This window comes from Ammodytes marinus, assembly GCF_949987685.1.
Source record: "Ammodytes marinus genome assembly, chromosome: 9".
NCBI classification, from domain to species: Eukaryota; Metazoa; Chordata; class Actinopteri; order Uranoscopiformes; family Ammodytidae; genus Ammodytes; species Ammodytes marinus.
The window spans coordinates 2,024,464-2,043,120 of record NC_137213.1 but is presented as its reverse complement, the minus strand read 5'-3'; the positions used below and the strand labels follow the sequence as shown (position 1 = coordinate 2,043,120).

At 43.7% G+C, this 18,657-nt stretch overlaps 1 long non-coding RNA gene across 1 annotated transcript; it reads right to left on the bottom strand.

Annotated features, from left to right (window-relative positions):
• Nucleotides 1–12,161: 12,161 nt before the first annotated feature.
• Nucleotides 12,162–13,027, bottom strand: LOC307255771. The gene is made up of 3 exons (XR_013845040.1): nucleotides 12,897–13,027; nucleotides 12,331–12,384; nucleotides 12,162–12,209 (listed from the first exon to the last, which is right to left on the bottom strand). It is a non-coding gene; the product is annotated as an uncharacterized lncRNA (long non-coding RNA).
• Between the last annotated feature and the right edge of the window lie 5,630 nt (nucleotides 13,028–18,657).

The window sequence follows — 18,657 nt, the reverse complement described above, 5'->3', positions numbered from 1 at the left end:
GATTGTTGCCGTATTAACGACCGGGAGCTGTATTGAGGTCCTCTCCATCACTGTGGCGTTGCTTAAAACAACCTGACGGATGTGGAGGTACGCTTTTGTAATCAGGCCCCAGCGCTCGTGTCGTACCCCATTAATCCGCCTCGGTCCACGGTACTCCTCGCAGAGTTGGATGAAGAGGGCCTCACACACTCGATTGCAGTCCGGCCACTGTGCTGGGCTTCTCCCTCCTGCAAAGCTTCTGCAAAAGTATTGGTTGCATTAGTGTAGTGCAAGACATGATGTTATAGCATGCAGCATTGTCATGCTTGCTCAGAAAAACATACGTACTGCTTTGTGCTCTCCACACCAGGCGCAACCGCCTTTTTGGTCACCCTGAACCTGCCATGTGGTATGGTGTTTTGGTAGCGTGGAGGGTACACCGTGTGACCCTTGTCAAAGTCTGCCAAGCACTCCCACAGGGAAATTATTTTGGCAGCCTCCTCCCTTGACAGGGCGAGACTGTGGTCTTTAAATGTTAATAAAAAAGCAGTCAAGTCCTGCACTGCTTGAAAGCCCTCAACATTGTCAGGTCCAACCGAGTCCTAGAATTACAGAGCGATTAAAATCAAGTATGCATTTTAAATTGTAAAATATTAAATCCATATTAAGTAAGTAAACATAGAACTTTAAATATGTTTATGAAGTTTACAATGTTTTCAAAAACATAAACCTACATCATGACTGGTGGAGCCCTGAGCTGATGTTGAAGGCTGTTCTTCGACCAAGCCCTGTGTGTGATGCTGGAGAGCTAAATTAGAAGAAATTAAAGTTAAGAGAGAGAAAGAGAACATGTGTGAATATGAAGTCAGATGAAATGAACATCATAAGGATCTTACTTCCTATTAATCAGGGCACTCCATATAGATTTGTTATAGTAATGTTTCATATTAATCACAATAATTGTTACCTTGGAAACTTCAATAAAAACTTACCACTATGAATAGGGGCAACCGTAAAAGCTGCAGCGAGTGCAGCTGGCAGAGCAGTGGCTTGACGGGTGGCTGCAGGTACAGCTGGCAGAGCAGTGACTGCAGGTACAGCTGGCAGAGCAGTGACTGCAGGTACAGCTGGCAGAGCAGTGACTGCAGGTACAGATGGCAGAGCAGTGACTGCAGGTACAGCTGGCAGAGCAGTGACTGCAGGTACAGATGGCAGAGCAGTGACTGCAGGTACAGGTACAGCTGGCAGAGCAGAAGCTGCAGGTTGACGGGCAGAGGGCAGAGCAGTGACTGCAGGTACAGCTGGCAGAGCAGTAGCCGGAGGTACAGCTGGAGGGGTGACCTGTTGTGGAGGCCATATTGTCTCCAGGGTTGGGACAGTTGGATCCTCCATGTCACATGGCTCCAAAGAAGACTCCCCCTCTGCAACAGTGATGTCTTCTGTCTGCAGTGTCACTAAGGCCAACTTGTAGTCCTCCATCACTGCATTGTTTTGGCTGTATAGGTATTCTATACCTATAAGCTCTCCTGCAACAATAAAAAAAATGGTCATAAGTGATTGAACTGCCAAAAATCTTTTTAAAAATAACAATTTACTACATACATACCAGTGTATTTTCGTGGGGCCGTGTACTCCACCAGTTTCCTCCCAAGCACCTCCTCTGACAACTGGTTGGCAGCCTGCTTTAGAACTCCACTGTATGAGTGAGGCCCCTCGGTCCCCTCTGCTGTCACGGTCCTGTCCTCATTCCACCTGAATAGACCATCAACCAGGTATGCCTGGAAGAAGGTGTCACTTGCCAGGGTTCCTGAAAAATATTTAATATTTGCATTGTGATATTTGAATTGTGAGTCCTTGCATGCAATACTTATTATTACATTACAATTATTATGGAAAGTAACCTAACAGTAAACTATTTACCTGGGATGAATCGATTCATGTGGAGATGGAAACTTTCCAATGAGGTGGATCCCCTGGCACAGCGGTACGTAGGAAGTACATGACCAGCCTTCTTCACTGTCCCAGTCTTAGTGTATAACTGGAAACCTGGAGGGTCCTGGAGGCAGGGAAGGTGTTTTTCCTGGGCCTTCCAGATTTCCGCCATCTTTGCTGTGTTGATTAGAGGCACACCAAGGGTATTGCAACCCTTCTCTCCAGAGTATGCCTCTATCAGGTCCTTCAGCAGGACACCCATCTCCCCACTTTCCCGGACAGCTCTCCTGCAGTGAAGCATTGTCTCAGCCTTTGTGATGTGGCGTGTGACATCTGCCTCTGTGGGACGCATGCGGCTTGCTTCCAGCTCTGCCCGCTTGGCAGCTTTGAGCCGCTGCAGGTCGCTCTGATCCCACACGAAGATGCAGCGGGAGAGTTGGGCCATGAAGCTGGTGTAGAGGGCATGAGAGTCTGTGGTGCAACCGCTGGCAAATCTCCTCATGAAGTGCCAGATGTCCAACCGGACCTTCATGCCTGGCCATGCACCAAAGATCTTGAAGAGGTGAGAGTTCCCACAGCAGTCCCGGTCCACATACAGGATCTCTGGAGGTGGCACACCAGCATCCTTGTAACGCCTCACAAGCCCCTCTGCCATCTTCATCAGGCCCCAGCCCTCACTTGCTGTGAGCACAGATATGATGATATGTCCATGCTCATTCCCAACATTGGTGGCCCAAGAAGCTGTAGACCGTGCCTGACCAGCTAGCTTCTTCACAATCTTCTTTGTGGAGTCCATCTTGAGGACCTGTCCAAAGAGTGAGGTGATTGAAGCCTTAACTTCCTCCAGTCTGCCAAGGACATCCTGGGCGTACACCTGCATCAACCAGCGATGTTTTGGCACTGCAGGCATAGCTGGCAAGTCCGGTAGTGGCACTGGCAAAATCAGCCCAGAGGAGACTGCACGCGCAACTCCTCTGTACGCGGTGAGGAACTGAATTTGATTCCCCAGCCAGCTCTCTGCATGCTGCTCCTCCAGCTGTTTTTGAAGCTGGCTGCTGCTGTTCCCCAGTCCCCGCTGACGCATCATGCGCACAACCTGCATGTCGCACCCCAGCTTGAAAGTCAGCAGACATGGGAACTGCAGGCGGTGGCCAATGTCTAGCTGAGAGACGACGTTGTGGCTCCAGCTGATGACCTTCTTGTTGCAGCTCTTACACGCAAGGTATTCGCCTACCATGTAGTAAGAGCTGCTGACACCAACCACCAGCCTGACCCTCTGGTGGAGTCCCGCAGAGGTGAGCTCTGACTTCCCACAGGCTGGATGTGGACACATCAGTCGCACACGCCACAGCTTCCTGGGCATCCACAGGAACAGAGGGTGCCCAAAGAACTGCTCCATCAATGGCATCGCACCGGATGTCAGCGACTGCCGAGGTGGATACCACCACATTTTATCCACCTTGTCGTTGTCAAGCTCTGGCTGACCCAAGTGTGACCACCGGAACAGAGCCTTCGATATCCAGCGCTGGTCAACCTCTGGCAGGGCGGGGATCCAACCAGCAGGAAGGCAAATTCTGCTCTCTGTTAAGCAGAAATTATGGAATTAATAATTATATATGATAAACCACACTATCTTCATTTTGATTATATTCAAGTATGCTAAATTCAAATTTGTATTAATGACTGTAATCATGTTATGACATACATTACATACATTTCTTTTTTACAGCAAGAGGAGAGAGAGAGAGAGAGAGAGAGAGAGAGAGAGAGAGAGAGGGTGAGAGATAAAATAAAAAATAAAACTTACGTGATGTGTCGGGCTCCACCTCTGCGGCCGCCTGCAAGAGCTCACTGTCAGTTGGCTCATGCCCTCTGACTGTTCCAGCAGACAATGCCTCAAAGGTTCCAGCAGGTGGCAGGGCAGGAACAGCTAAAAAAGAATGAGATCAATATAGTGTACATTAAAAATATGAAAACATGTATAACTCAGTACAACACAAAAGTATATTTTATTGTTGCATACTTACATGGCTGAAACCTTGGTGCTGTAAAGAGCCTCTTTACAGCTTTGGCGATAGCCTGGGGGGACTGGCCTCTCCCTCTCCCTGACACCAAGGCTCGTAGGGAAGACATATGCACTGGAGATGGTCTTGGAGATACAGCAGGTGCTGCGTTGACAGCAACCTGCAAAGAGGCTGAAGGCTGCTGGGATGTGGATGCGGCCTGTGTAGGGGCAGAAGCAGTTGTGGCAGTTTGGCTCTGAATTTTGGCGTTTACTTCCTTCTTGACCCGGATGGCATAGCGGCCAGCAGGAAATTGAGAAACGTACTTTGCCAAAAGCCTCTTATTAACCAGATTGTTTGGTGAATCAGAGCCACCGGACTCCGCAGACATGGACGCCACCACATAGCCTGCGTACCCCAGAGCGTTCTCTGCCAGCCATTTAAATGTTTGGCCCCTGTAAGCGCCAAACTGAAGCTCATGCTGGCCCAGCACATGCTCCTCGTTGTTAGGGTCACCACCTTTATGCCCAACAGCATCCCTTGCAGACTCTTTCACCTTGTCAGGTGAAAGAGGTCTGGTCCATGGCCTTCTCTCCGCCTTCACCTTCTTGGCCTCATCGGAGTCGAAAAGGCTGACACAGCCATCCCCTTTCTTCCTGAATTTAGGATCCATTTCGTATTCTGAAAGTGGAGAAAATAATAAAGTAAGAAATCTCCCATTACAGAGACACAGTCAACAAACAACATCAATCTTCTCGGTTCATAAAAGTGTTAGACTTCTGACATAATCCAGTAATAATGTGTATTATACATTGTGATTAATCATTAAAGTTATAAAGCCTATTTTGAGAGAAAATGAGACGTAATATACTATTATAATATATATTAAAGAAAAGTGTATTCAATCAAACAAACAGAAGCTTCATATTCAATCCCTAAGACATGAAGAGGACTCTTGTTACATTCTGGCCCATCAGGTGAGGGAGGGGGGAGAGGCACAGAGAGGTGTAAGACAATAAAATAAGTGTAGTGGGGGGATGGGACATTTTGTGGGAACCTTTGGCCCTCATTACAGCCCAAGCAGTCTCTCAAATAATGTGTAATATACATGTAGTTTAATCATTGACGTTTTATATCACTTCATATTTTAAGAACGAAGGAAGAACATACTAAAATTACTTAAACTGCTGGGGAAATAGTAATAGCCGGCTTATAATGAGCAGACTAGGCAGACAGACCACAGACCGCTATATTGAAGGGAAAACAGAATGTTGTAGACTTGACATAACATTTTTTCAACTTGTTAATTTAAGTCTATGTCATTACTATGTAAGCCTATGTCATACACAACATCGGTGTAATGATAAGCCTACTCATATATGGTAATATAAGTCATTGCCAACGTCTGACTCCTGTTCAGTTTGATGGACTTTCCGCCGGTGATACTGTCGCTACACATCGCTATACGTTATGCCTTCTAACCATAGATAGTATTATAACTAGCTAGTAGCTACCGGCGGTTGGTTAGTTAAGTTACCGTGTAAAACGTTTTTCGTATTAAATTTCCACATAAGTTAGTCCTAGTTGTCATGGAGGAAACTTTTTCATTCATCAATACTGGTGACTTACCGTGTGTAAAACTTGATAATATTCTAACTAGCTCAGTGGCGGGCCGTGCCTTTTACGTCCCGAAAATCAAACCGCTTAATAAATAATAGTAGCTACCGGCGGTTGGTTTGTTAAGTAACCGTGTAAAACGTTTTTCGTATTAAATTTCCACATAAGTTAGTCCTAGTTGTCATGGAGGAAACTTTTTCATTCATCAATACAGGTGACTCTCAGTGGCGGGCCGTGCCTTTTACGTCCCGAAAATCAAACCGCTTAATAAATAATAGTAGCTACCGGCGGTTGGTTTGTTAAGTAACCGTGTAAAACGTTTTTCGTATTAAATTTCCACATAAGTTAGTCCTAGTTGTCATGGAGGAAACTTTTTCATTCATCAATACAGGTGACTCAGTGGCGGGCCGTGCCTTTTACGTCCCGAAAATCAAACCGCTTAATAAATAATAGTAGCTACCGGCGGTTGGTTTGTTAAGTAACCGTGTAAAACGTTTTTCGTATTAAATTTCCACATAAGTTAGTCCTAGTTGTCATGGAGGAAACTTTTTCATTCATCAATACAGGTGACTTACCGTGTGTAAAACTTGCTCTGGTTGGTAAAATTCCGCTGCTGTGGTCTCTCTCCGTCAACAACACTGACAAGGCTAAAGCCCGCCTTCGACACAGCAGGGAGGCATCTGATTGGCCTCTCGTAGCAGGGAGGCATCTCATTGGCCAATTCCTGGTAGATATCGTGGTAGCAGTAAGCAATCTGATTGGCTCTCGCGTGACGGCTCAGCTCGACTGACAAGCGACCGGGAGCGCCAACGAGGCCCAAAGAGGAAAAAGTAAACTGCACTTTTTGCCAAAACCTTACATTTATACACTGGGGTATTTGACTGTTTTGTCTCCCATTGCTATAACAATAGAGAAGGTCAGGTATAGTTTCACATCGGTTGATATCGATAAATGTCAAGATACATGTCCAAACCATATTTCTTTGAAAGGAAAAGTCTTCTTTTCCGCATGGTTGAAACTAACTTCCTCAACACAGCTCTAACATATAGCAAGCATAGCCATTGTAGATGTTGATAGCATTTTCCTAAGAGTTTAGATAAAAATCCAATGACAAGTGCTTTTTTAATGGCTCTCAAGTCACATCCAAGTATTTGTCATTTCTGAGAAGCAATTGACAATTTTTTGTTGGCTTCTTTCTACATATTTTCAGTTTTTCTCCAAAAGAAATGGCTTTTTCGTGGCTCGTTGGTCTAGGGGTATGATTCTCGCATAGGGCGCGAGGGCAAGACGTGGATGACTGGCACAGCCTGACAGCCAATGAAATTGCAGTATCGACCCCTGCTGACTATGGTCCTTAATCCCTCAAAGTTTCCCTTAAGTAGTTAAGATAAATATCTGGAGCCGGTTCAAACCCCGGAACGGACAAAGGTAAAGAGGTGGTTTTGAAACAAGGAATTTTAATCTCACTTTGATGGTCTTCTTCTATTATGACTATCATTTAAGTTACAGACAGAGAGGTGTGTGCTAATGTTTGCTACACTTTATATTGGTAATAAATTCAGGAGCTTAGAATTATTAACTCAAATGCAGTGTGGAAAAAAATACTAAAGCATTATGTCAAGTCCTTGACATATTTATTATGGCTAATAACCAATTATATTATATACCTTTCATACTAAGTGTATACAACATATTTAAAATGCAGCTACTTTTTCCAATACATTCAATGATCACAAAAAATTATTCACTTATTAAAATTACACAAGGACAGGGTTAAAGCTTAATCATTTATTATTAACAATCTTCACAGCATCACAACTTAATATTCAAGAAACATAGTATAAATATAAAACAGATTTTTATTTTATTTACAATATTTAAAAATGTACATTTTCCTGGCTCACATTTGAGGAAATAAAACTGCAACAGTAGTATTGTTGTATTATTGCATTCACGTCGAACTGGGAAGACGTGAGTGGAATTAATTAGATTTTTTATCTTCAGTTTACAGAAACTAGTGCATTGCCCGTAGGAAGCAGGTCGATGTGTGTGTCCCGCTCGTCACTCATTTCAAATCAGAGGGAAGCGGGGTTTAGCCGGAGACAACTTCATGCCGCTTCATGCCCGTTGTTGCTGTGACCTTCAGTGTGCGCATGTATTCGCCGCCAGCATGATATAAATATGATAAATTCTACATATTTGATCCAAAACATCATAATCAATCAAGGATGCACACGTTTGTGCCGTGCGCAAGCCATATCTAGAAGCTCAGGCCGATCTGACTAACAGTGAGAGAGATATGCGAGTCACAGACAGATAGACAGACAGATGTTTCATGCTTTATAGATAGATGTAAGTGAACAAATGACAGCAAGATCCAGGGGGTGGAGGAGATATCGTCCAGCTTGTTGAGGAATCTAGGGCCGCTGTCCATCCGGTCATGACATCATTTGCAGTGGAGATGAAAGAACAGATGGGAGTCCAAAAGAGGCCTATATTAAAGACAGAAATGTAAACTGATTAAAATATTACTTTAATTTGAAGTCTGTCAGACCTTCAGCACCGTATTTTTTGAAAACTATGGTGGAGCAGTAGAAATATCTGACAGGTCCTTGCTTGTAAAAAAAATGAACTGATGAACCATCATTTTCATACCTGGACTTTGGCTGGCCACAGGCAAGACAGGTTATGGTTTTTGTTTTTTTTGTGTGTGGCTGTTGCTGCTGCTGTTGTACTGCCAATATGCCTTGAACCATTTTTTCAAGGGACTCCTGTGTGATGGGTTCTACGGTCTGAACAGGTGAAGGTGGTTTTGTGAGTTCAACAGGCATTGTGACAACTGGCACACTGGTAGTCTGACTCCCCTCTGTCAGCGCATACCGCAGTTGCTGCCTGTCTTGAAGCCGTTCTGGTGTAGTGTTCAAAGATGAGCTAGTGTTCAATAGCTTGCTCAGGTGCTTTACATACTGTGCTATATGTAGCTTTGTTGTTGGGTGGAGCAAGCTATTTGGATCTTTGGCTGAGTTGTGAACCAGGGTGGCATAATCCTGGTCCACAAGCTTTAGCATGTCCTTTTGTCCGTGATATTTATTGAGGATGTTGTCGATGCATTGCTTCATAGGTGCTGGCCAGCGCTTGTGGTCCAACACAAAGGTTCTCCCACCGGACTTGACAGGTCCAGTGCGAGCTGCAGTCGGTGATGTCAGCAGAGGCAAAGGCGGCGGGCTTGTGGTTCCTATAACCACAAAAGACAAGTGTACAGGTCAGGTGAAATGAGTAAATAAGATCCCTTTGTTGTCACATCTCTCAGAAAAAAAATATAAAACACTGATACGGCTATTTAAAAAAGAAAATAATAATTTAGTAGTAAAATTGTTTTATTTATAATAGTGCTGCTGCTGACTTTTGCCACTACTTTGTCAAGAAGTCCTTACCTGGCTCTATTTCAGGCTTGGGAGCTGCCATCAGATCTCGTTCACCTCCAAGATCAGCTGGCTGCCATGTTGAAAACTGGAACAGCTTTGCTGGAACCCTGGAGGATGCTGGAGGAAGCCCGGACTGGTCGGTGGGTGGGCAGGGTTGAGGAGGTGGAGTGATGACCTGGGAGTCTGGCTTGCTCCTGTGTTTTTCCCAATCCAAAGGTACTGGGCGGCAACCAGGCTCCAAATATTCCAGGCCAAACTTCTCTCCTGTGTCTCTGCCGGAGGGATGGAAGGCAGGATACTTCCTGTGGCCCAACACCTGGTGAGAGACCGCATTGAGGTTTGCAATCAATGCGGGGTCAAAAACAGCTGGGAGGCAAACCCCTGGCTGCTGTAAATCTACCAGGCGCTGGTAGTTCCACCGTGCAACCCCCGTCATCCCCTGAGCTTGAAAAAGCTCAGAGGAAACCCGTGTTCCTGTGACCCACTTTGCCTGATGAAAGTGGTACCCCTCCTGTTGTGATGTGCCTCTGATGGGAATCCAAATAGGTACTTTTGCTCCATCACCCTGAACGTGGTTCAGCTGTAATGTGCCTCCATTCCTGTACAGGATCCGACCTTCCACTTCTGGATCACTCAGGCAGCCTCGCAGGATGTGCACACGCTGAATCCGCCAGATCTTCAGCATGGAGGGCTTGAACAGAGGAGCACCATTTGGGTCTGTGGCAAGGTGGAAATGCTGGAAAACTCCCTCCACTCTCTGGACCAGCTCTTCGGGCTTGGGAATCTGGATACGGCAGTGATGACGGACATGTTGTTTGGTGGGGTTGCACGGTTCAATGTTGCAAAATGTGTATGCATCCTTCAGCCTCTGCAGGTCTTCTTGATCCACCACAGAAAAAGCAGCAGACAAGAATTGAGCAAATGAGCTGTAAAGAGCATGATGCTCTGAAACACACTCACGGAGGAGACGCCTCATGCAGTGGAACAAGTCCAACTTGATAGTTATATCTTGGTTGAAGTCGGACCTTGAAGAACATGCATTCAGCAGGTTCCCATGCGTGGCTACAGAAACAATGGCATCAGTTGTTCTCCACGCCTCCCAGCTCAGATGCTCTCCTGCAAAGGATTCTGCCACCTTGAAGGATGCACAGCAATCTCTAAAAGAAACTAAACAAAGTATATCAATGAATTGTTAAAACAGTCTTATCACTTTGTGTACTCAAATGCATTCAGCCATGACAATAATATTTGTATTAATAAAAACACCTATTATAATTGTGTGCGAAAGTCCTTCATCAAACTGTTAATATGTATGATAAAGGGAGATGTAAGTTACGAATATGGGCTATTCACGTTCATCAATAATAACATTTCTATTTAAAAAAATGATTACCTGTCAACCCACTGGTATTGCGCCTTTTGGATGCCTGCAGCGCTGTAGCGGTTTGCCAGTCCCTCGTACAGGGGCTTCAGGGATCTCTCCGTCTCAGACTGCACCATTGCCCAAGAGAGGATCATCCAGTGCTCGTTCATCACTGCATAGGATGACATGGTCCCGGATACGAAAGTGACCTTCCTGGCCACTTTGCGGGTGTGATCTGAGCGGAAAGCCTGCCCAAAGGTGCCCTGCATGAGTGTTCTGATCGCTGCTTCCTGGTGCTTGTACTCATAGAGTAGGCAGTCAGTCAGGTAGTGTGAAGAGACAGAGATCCCGTTCCAGCCATCTGAATCTCCATACTCGCCAAAGGGAGCTGGATTTGTGCCCTGTCGAATGAACTGTTATTGTTCTTTGGCCAAACTTCCCTGCTTCACCATCGATGATAGTTTGGCAGCTTAGGAGATAAGCCAGGTTAGCGCGTTCATACTTCAGGTGCATCATCTCCATGATCTGCTTAGCCATGTCAGAGGGAGAGTTGCCCGTCCGTCGTAGCTCATGCATTACTGACTTACAAATAGCCTTCTTTAATGTGAGTACTGCTGGCAACAGGTTTGTAAACCTCTGGGGAAGTTTTTGCAGCCAGATCGGGTTGTCAGCGTACCACCTTTTCCGGCAAACTTTGCAGCACAGCCTGGATGACAGCAGGTAATACTGTCCGGTTAGTCCGACGATAACTTGAGGTCTGCCAACACCTGCAGAGGCAACTTGAGCCTGAGCGCAACCATCTATGCAAGGCAGGGTGTAATTGTTCCTCAGCCTAACCATTATGTTATCATTCTCTGGCTTCCATATAAAAAAGGGGTGAAGTTGAAAGTACTTGGGGGATGGAAGCTCAGAGATGCTATCGATTAACTCAGCCTGAGGAGGGGAACGCCACAAAGACAGCATCTTCATGGGGTTACGCACAGGGATGCAGCCTGGCCAGAGACCCAGGGATTCCAGCTCACTCTTCATCCAGATCCTCTGCTGCTGTGAGCAGTTCCATTGACTGATGTCATGGTCATAGGAAGTAAGTGGAGTAGAGGCACGGCTGGGGACAGGTGATGGCTGACCTAGTCAGACAAGAATAAAAACACAGGAAATCATCAATATTTTGTATGTGACTTGCTGAATCAGTAACTTTTTTTTATTCACTTCTTAAAATACATTTTACATATTTGGTATTTGCTCCTGTTTCTTATTTCAAGTCACTTTGTAAACCATTGTTTTTAAAGTTGCTATACAAATAAAGCTATTATTATTGTTCATACACACATAAATACTTACTTTGAGCTATTGGTGCAGTTAGTGGCAGAGGAGGTTGTGTGGGTGCCACAGACGCCTTAGGAGAACTCTGATGTTCTATATAGAATAGTAAACATTTCATTATTTTTAACAGGAAGATAAAGAAAAAAATATAAAAAGGTACTTTACAACATTTATGAAGGACACTACATAAATATTTTTCAAAGGTGAATACAGGTAAAATAACACACCTGGAGCTGTGATGACCGTCTCTGTTGGCAGTGACATCAGCTCCTGGGGAAGAGGGACAGGTTTCTTCACAGCTGGCAGAGCTGGGGCTGCAGGGAGGGAAAGACAATAAAAAGCAATCAATTAATGGTCTGGGTTTGAACTGAAATAAACAAGGCATGTGTGAAAAAAAGTTTAAATGTACACAACATAAATATTTTTTTTAAATTGAATACAGGTTAAATAACACACCTGGAATGGTGACGGCCGTCTTCGATGGCAGGGGAGCTTCTGTTTCTGGCATTAAAAACATCAGCTCCTTAGGAAGAGGGACAGGTTTCTTCACAGCTGGCAGAGCTGGGGCTGCAGGGAGGGAAGGACAATAAAAAGCAATAAATCAATGGTTTGGGTTGGACTGAAATAAGCAGAGCATATGTGAAAAATTGTTTAAATGGATAAACAAAAAGATGTAAATTGCATTTACCATCTCCTTCTGAAGCCGTCCTCTGAGTTTCCGTGGACAGTGAAGCAGATGGTACTATGACGAAAATAGTGATGTTAGTCATTTATATTTTGGCAATATACAAAAATCAGTGTTAGTAAAGGAACAAACTACCCATCCTTTACTTCACCTGCTTTAGCAATATAGTGAAACAATACATTAATGTAATGTTTCTTACATAAATAATGTAGATTATATTTCATTCATACACATGCATTTGATTTATTATGGATTAGAATTCAGCTTTCAGTCACTACAATTTAGCCGAAGCAAGATGGCACACTGCAAACACATGCATTCGTCTGTTAGTAAACAAGGCGGTTTGTTATATACAGCTCCGGCAAAAGAGAGAGACCACTCCAAATTTTTTGTTTCACTGGTTGTACTATATGAAGGTATTCGTTAAAAAAAATTACAAACTGTATGTCTAACACATTCCGAATAAAATATTGTAATTTAGATAATTTCAATAATGGATGTAGAAATGCTGATGTACTAAAATGTGTAGTGGTCTTTATTCTTGTAGGAAAATAAGGATTGGTACTTACCAACATCATGACTGGTAGCAATTCATAGTCACTAGGACTCTTGGTAGAACACCAGAACACAAACATGATAACAGACAGGTAGAACTCATGCTTCATGTTGGGATAATAATTCATGTTCCCAGAGTTGTCCGTTGATGTGTGACATATTTGTTCAGGAACCTCTTTGCCTTGGTGTTGCCTGTCGTCTGGTGGGGGACAATGATGATGCAGAAGTAGCTGGAAGACACACAAAAATGTTATTAATATATATACACTGCAAAAAAGCTTAACTGTAAATAGTTTCTGAATGGTTAGGTAGTAACAACAAGGAGGCTAATGTTTACTTACAACTCTGCACATGCTGTTTAGAAGGAGAGATGGTCAGCATTGCTCTCTCCAGCTCTTCATCTTCATCCATCACTGTGATGCAACAGACAAGAAGGAGAATGGTAAACGGTGCATGATTCAAGTTCATTCCATTTGGTGCTCTTATAAACCAACATGTACTGGTACATCTTTTTGTCAAAATAAACGGAAAACAAGACCCACCCATAGATCTGGCAGGAGCTGGTGAGGTGTGTGTTGAAGAGGAGCCAGAGGCTGACTGTAGCTTCTTCTGCAGATATTTTTTTAATTTATACATTTTTGTTCCAGGAGCACAGCTTTTTTTTTTTATTATAAAGGATGCATAGCCATCATCCCTGCTTTCCCAAATTTCTCGCCAGGTGTTTTTTGCACGAGTGCCAAAACCGACCAGCTGGTCATCCTCTCCTGTTGCTGCTGCTGCTGTCAAATCTGGCCTCTGTGATAGATAGTTGAGAAGTGCTTGGACTTGGCTAAAACTGAGGGCATACATTTCAAATGAAAGTAAGGGCCCGTGTCCACCTAGCGCCTTTTCCCAGCGTTAAACGCTGGCTGTGCGCTGGGGTGTGTGTCTACTGAGCGTTTTTTTCGACCGCTTTTTTCGGCCGCTTTTTTTAGGCGTTTATGCGCTGGGAGAATGCTGTCAAAATAAACGTTGATCGAACCGAACGTCTCGTCTAGTTTCTATGACTGCCTCTTGTCTCTTTTACTTGTCTTCACTCTTGTCTCGGTCTGAGCACTCACTGTTTATTGTAGCCTTAACATGGATTTCAAAAAGAAAAGAATTCTGGCTCTGATCCTGCTTTTTAATGAGGAGGATCAGACAGTCACGACAGTGAATCGCGGAGCAAGGAGGAGGCTGTGGGTTCACGAAACCATCCGCCGGAGAAATCAATTTGGAGAGTATCACCGCCTCGTCCAGGAGTTAAAATTAGACGGAGCCCGATTCCAAACCTATTTCCGGCTGACCAAGGGGCAGTTCGAGGAATTACTCCTCATGATCGGTGGGCAAATATCTAAAGAAAACACAGCTTTCAGGGAGACTATCCGCCCCGCAGAGCGTCTATGCATATGCCTACGGTGAGTTTGTGTGTGTGTGTGTGTGTGTGTGTGTGTGTGTGTGTGTGTGTGTGTGTGTGTGTGTGTGTGTGTCAGTCTGTCTGTCTGTCTGTCTGTCTGTAGGCCTATGTCTGCTGTGTATTAACTTGTTAAACTTGTTATTATGTAGCCTAGCCTACAATACAATTGTGTATTTGACAAAAAAATAAAAATGTAACAGTTGATTGGAACAGTTATTAGGCTATATGTACTCATTCAAAAAACAAAGAAAAATGTAACTGTTGATTAGAACAGTTAGGATATGTGCTCATTCAAAAAAACAAAGAAAAATGTAACTGTTGATTAGAACAGTTATTAGGCTATATGTACTCATTCAAAAAACAAAGAAAAATGTAACTGTTGATTAGAACAGTTATTAGGCTATATGTACTCATTCAAAAAACAAAGAAAAATGTAACTGTTGATTAGAACAGTTAGGATTATATGTGCTCATTCAAAAAACAAAGAAAAATTTAACTGTTGATTAGAGCAGGTATTATCTGACAAATATAATTACAACAACATTTTTCTCACATTAGGTTCCTAGCAACTGGAGACTCATACAGAACGATTGCATTTAGTTATAGAGTTGGGCACTGCACTGTGGGACGGATAGTCAAGGACGTGTGTGAGGCGATATGGAGCTGCCTTCTGGACAAATTCATGCCTGTCCCCAAAAAAGACGACTGGAAGAAGATCGCGGAGGAATATAGTTCCCTGTGGGCTTTCCCAAACTGCTTGGGAGCTATTGACGGGAAACATGTTGTGATCCAAGCCCCACCATGCAGCGGATCTTTATACTTCAATTACAAAGGGACATTTTCGATTGTGCTCCTCGCCATCGTTGATGCACACTATCGTTTTCGAGTTGTGGATGTGGGAGCATATGGGAGGAACAGCGATGGAGGAACGCTGCATGCCTCTGCTTTTGGTCGGGCCCTACGTCAAGGGACACTTGATCTGCCAGATGACGCCCCTCTTCCTGGTGCAGAGCATCAGGGTCCTGTACCTTACGTGTTTTTGGCTGATGAGGCGTTCCCCCTAAGGCGTGACATCATGCGGCCCTATGCTGGGCATACCAAGGGAGAGAAACGTATTTTTAATTACAGGCTGTCCCACACCAGGAGGATGGTCGAGTGCTCCTTTGGGATCATGGCGGCTCAGTGGAGGCTCTATAGGAGGGTTCTATGTGTGTCTCCAGATGTTGCCGAAACTGTGGTGAAGGCAACTTGCATGCTCCACAATTTCCTGCGCTGGGAAAATGGAAGCTCTGTGCCTACAGCAGCAGTTGTCCCACCTGCAGAGCCAAACCTGGGTGTGCAAGACATTGGTCGAGTTGGTAGCAATAATGCCACAAAGGAAGCCATTGCTGTCCGTGAAAAATTCACTACATATTTTTCCACGACAGGACAGGTGTTATGGCAAAATGAAATACTCTGAGTACATAGTTTTAAATGAATAGCTTTAGTTTAAATGATAGTATAGTTTTAGTAAATAGCTTTAGTTGAATAAATAGTTTTAATGATAGTATAGATGTATAGATAGTTTTAATAATAGTATAGATGTAGTAATAGTAGTAGTGCAGAATCCAATCAATTCTTAAACAATAAATAAATATTTTTTAATCATACAGACTTGAGACTCTTGTACTTTATTATTATATTGATGGAGAAAATATTAAGCAGAGTAATCTGATAGACCTCACAATAAAAGCTTGCTTTTATAGGTAAGGGAGACTCTGATATTTTTTATATCTTCATTACCTGTTTTAATTTTAAGTACCTGTTTTAATTTTAAGTTCAAAAACAGCTCAAAAATTCATCATTAACAGAAATGTTAATACAAACAAATAACTTCAAAAGGCATAGAGTGAATTACATTATTTAATGAAAAAGCATATGTGTATGGAACTGTGTATGAACTGAATGACATATTTACAACAATAAAAATATAGAAATAAATAATTAAAAAGACAAATTTAACAGTTGAAAAGACTTATTATATTACTAACATTAAAACAGTATGAATGATATGTACATATTTAAAAAAAAAAAAGACAAATTTAACTGCTGATTAGATTAGATTCAAACAGGACATGAGCGAGGAGGATGTTTTTTTAATTTAGTTAAAAAAAAGACTAATCAGAAAATTCAATGTCAAACAAAACTTGCTGTAGTTTGATTCTAGCCAGAGCTTTTTTTTTGTTGTCCAATCGTTTTAAGGCTGGTGCCAGGCTTAATAAAAAATGATCCTCCTCGCTCGTGTCCTGCTTGCATAGGACCTCCAACATTCCCTGCTGAAAGTTATTTATTTTATTCTTTGGAGGTGGTGGTGGAGCCCTTCTCCTTTTCGCAGGGGCCAGCACCTCCCTGGAGGAACACGGTCGGCCACTGGATGAAGCAGTAGGTATCTCGAGTGGTGTTGGTGAGGTAGACAGGGGTGGCGTTGGACCACGAGGACTGATGTCCTCTTGCGACTCCTCATCACCGCTCCAGGCTGTGGTGCTCTGGTTGAAAGATATTTCAGTTAATGTAGTTCATAAATAAAATCAAGGAATAAAATGACAGTAACATATAAAAAAGTATAAAGCCTTATATGGCAGATGGTGAATAACAAATGTTATGTCTTTTTTTGTTTTTGTTTTACCGGGTGGAACCTCTCGGGAGCGGCCGGGGCATGCGTATGTGCGCTGGGAAAATTGAACGCTTTGTGTGGAGAGAAAAAAGAGGCACTGGAAATCGCCAAAGCCAATTCAAAGCCTGTGTTATGATGACGGGGTTGTGGAAGCTGGCGCATTAACTTTGTTGCATTATATTGAAACAGTGTTACAGTGTTTCAGATTAATTCAAATGCCAGAGCGCATTGTTGCGATCGTGATTATTTTATTATGTGTGTTCTGGTCATTTTAGCATGATTAAACATGCCACCTTTAATATGGCTATAAAAAAAGCTTGTTGCATTTTGTTTTTATGAAGGTGTGGGGATTAGGGGTGTGTCAACCCGGTTGAGACATAGGATAGAAGAAAAAAAAAATTGGGAACCGCTGGGCTAAGCTACCTACCCACACAAATACACGTCCAATCTACATTCAGCATTTATCGGTAATAAAAACAGTTTGCTCCCTGTTTAGCCTACCTCTGACATTGGGTTGGACATTGCATAAAGTAGGGAGGATGCGGTCTCCTCACTCTCCTCCCTGTAATTGGAGCAGGTCTCCCGGTCCTGGATATGCGGCTCCAGGAAAGCCAATATATGCATAAATTTCCATCTTTTCTTGATCTCTCCTTCTGCCCCACTCCTCTTCTCTTTCTCAGACTTTCTCTCCTTCTTGTACTTATCCCGCAAGTATTTCCATTTGAGTTGGCAACGATCCCCTATAATCAGATTGTGTAAAACAAACGTTAATCACCGTTGATGTGTTAACGGCAGTCTAACGTCAACGCTACAATGTAAACAACTGTCTGTTAACAACTTGTAGGATGAAATGAACACAAAAAAACACTCACCAGAAACATCCAAAGAGATCCCGATCTGCTCCCACAAACGGGCCTTTCTATCACGATTGTGATACAGTTTATCAGACATGTCATAAAGCTCCGGGTAGACCGACACCGCAAGAACAAGTTTTTCCTCCATCTTTTTGCGTTGCGTTGTTGCCAAGGCGACAAGTCCCGACGATCTACTATCTGATTGGCCCTTTGAAAAAAGCGGTGGTGACGTCCCGCCGCCTTTCTGAAAAGTTAAACTTTTTTCAACTTGCAGATCTCGAAGCGGCCGCACAAAAAGACAAAAAACGCTCGAAAAAAACCGCTGGGCGCTGCGCCTTTTCTCAGAGCGGCCGCCTTTTCCCGAGGCGGCCGCTTCTCATTGGGAATCAATTGAAAAAAGGCGCTTGCGGTGGGAAAAAGGCGTTAGGTGGACACGGGCCCTAAGCTGTCCTTGCTGTGTCCTTCACCCATGAATACTCCTGCAGCCTCTTCCTTTTCTTTACTCCTGATTAGGTAAATTGTGTACCCAATGTCATTCTCCAGGAGCCAACGGAAAGATTTCCCTTTGTACTTTCCAAACTGTAGGATGTACTCTCCAAACACCTCTGCTCTGTCCGAGGCATCACCTCCTCTCTGACGGACCACAGTCAGGGCATTTTGTCTGACCACCTCCTCCTTCAACGGGGCAGACTTGTCCTGCAGTGCTGGGTTGTCCTTTAGGAGTTTTGCTGCTTCGGTTGGGTCCTGGCGGAGATACCCACGAGGACCAGTGCGGAATGAAACACTGATCCTCCCGGGGAAGAAATGTTGCTTTCGCATTTTTCTGTAATGAA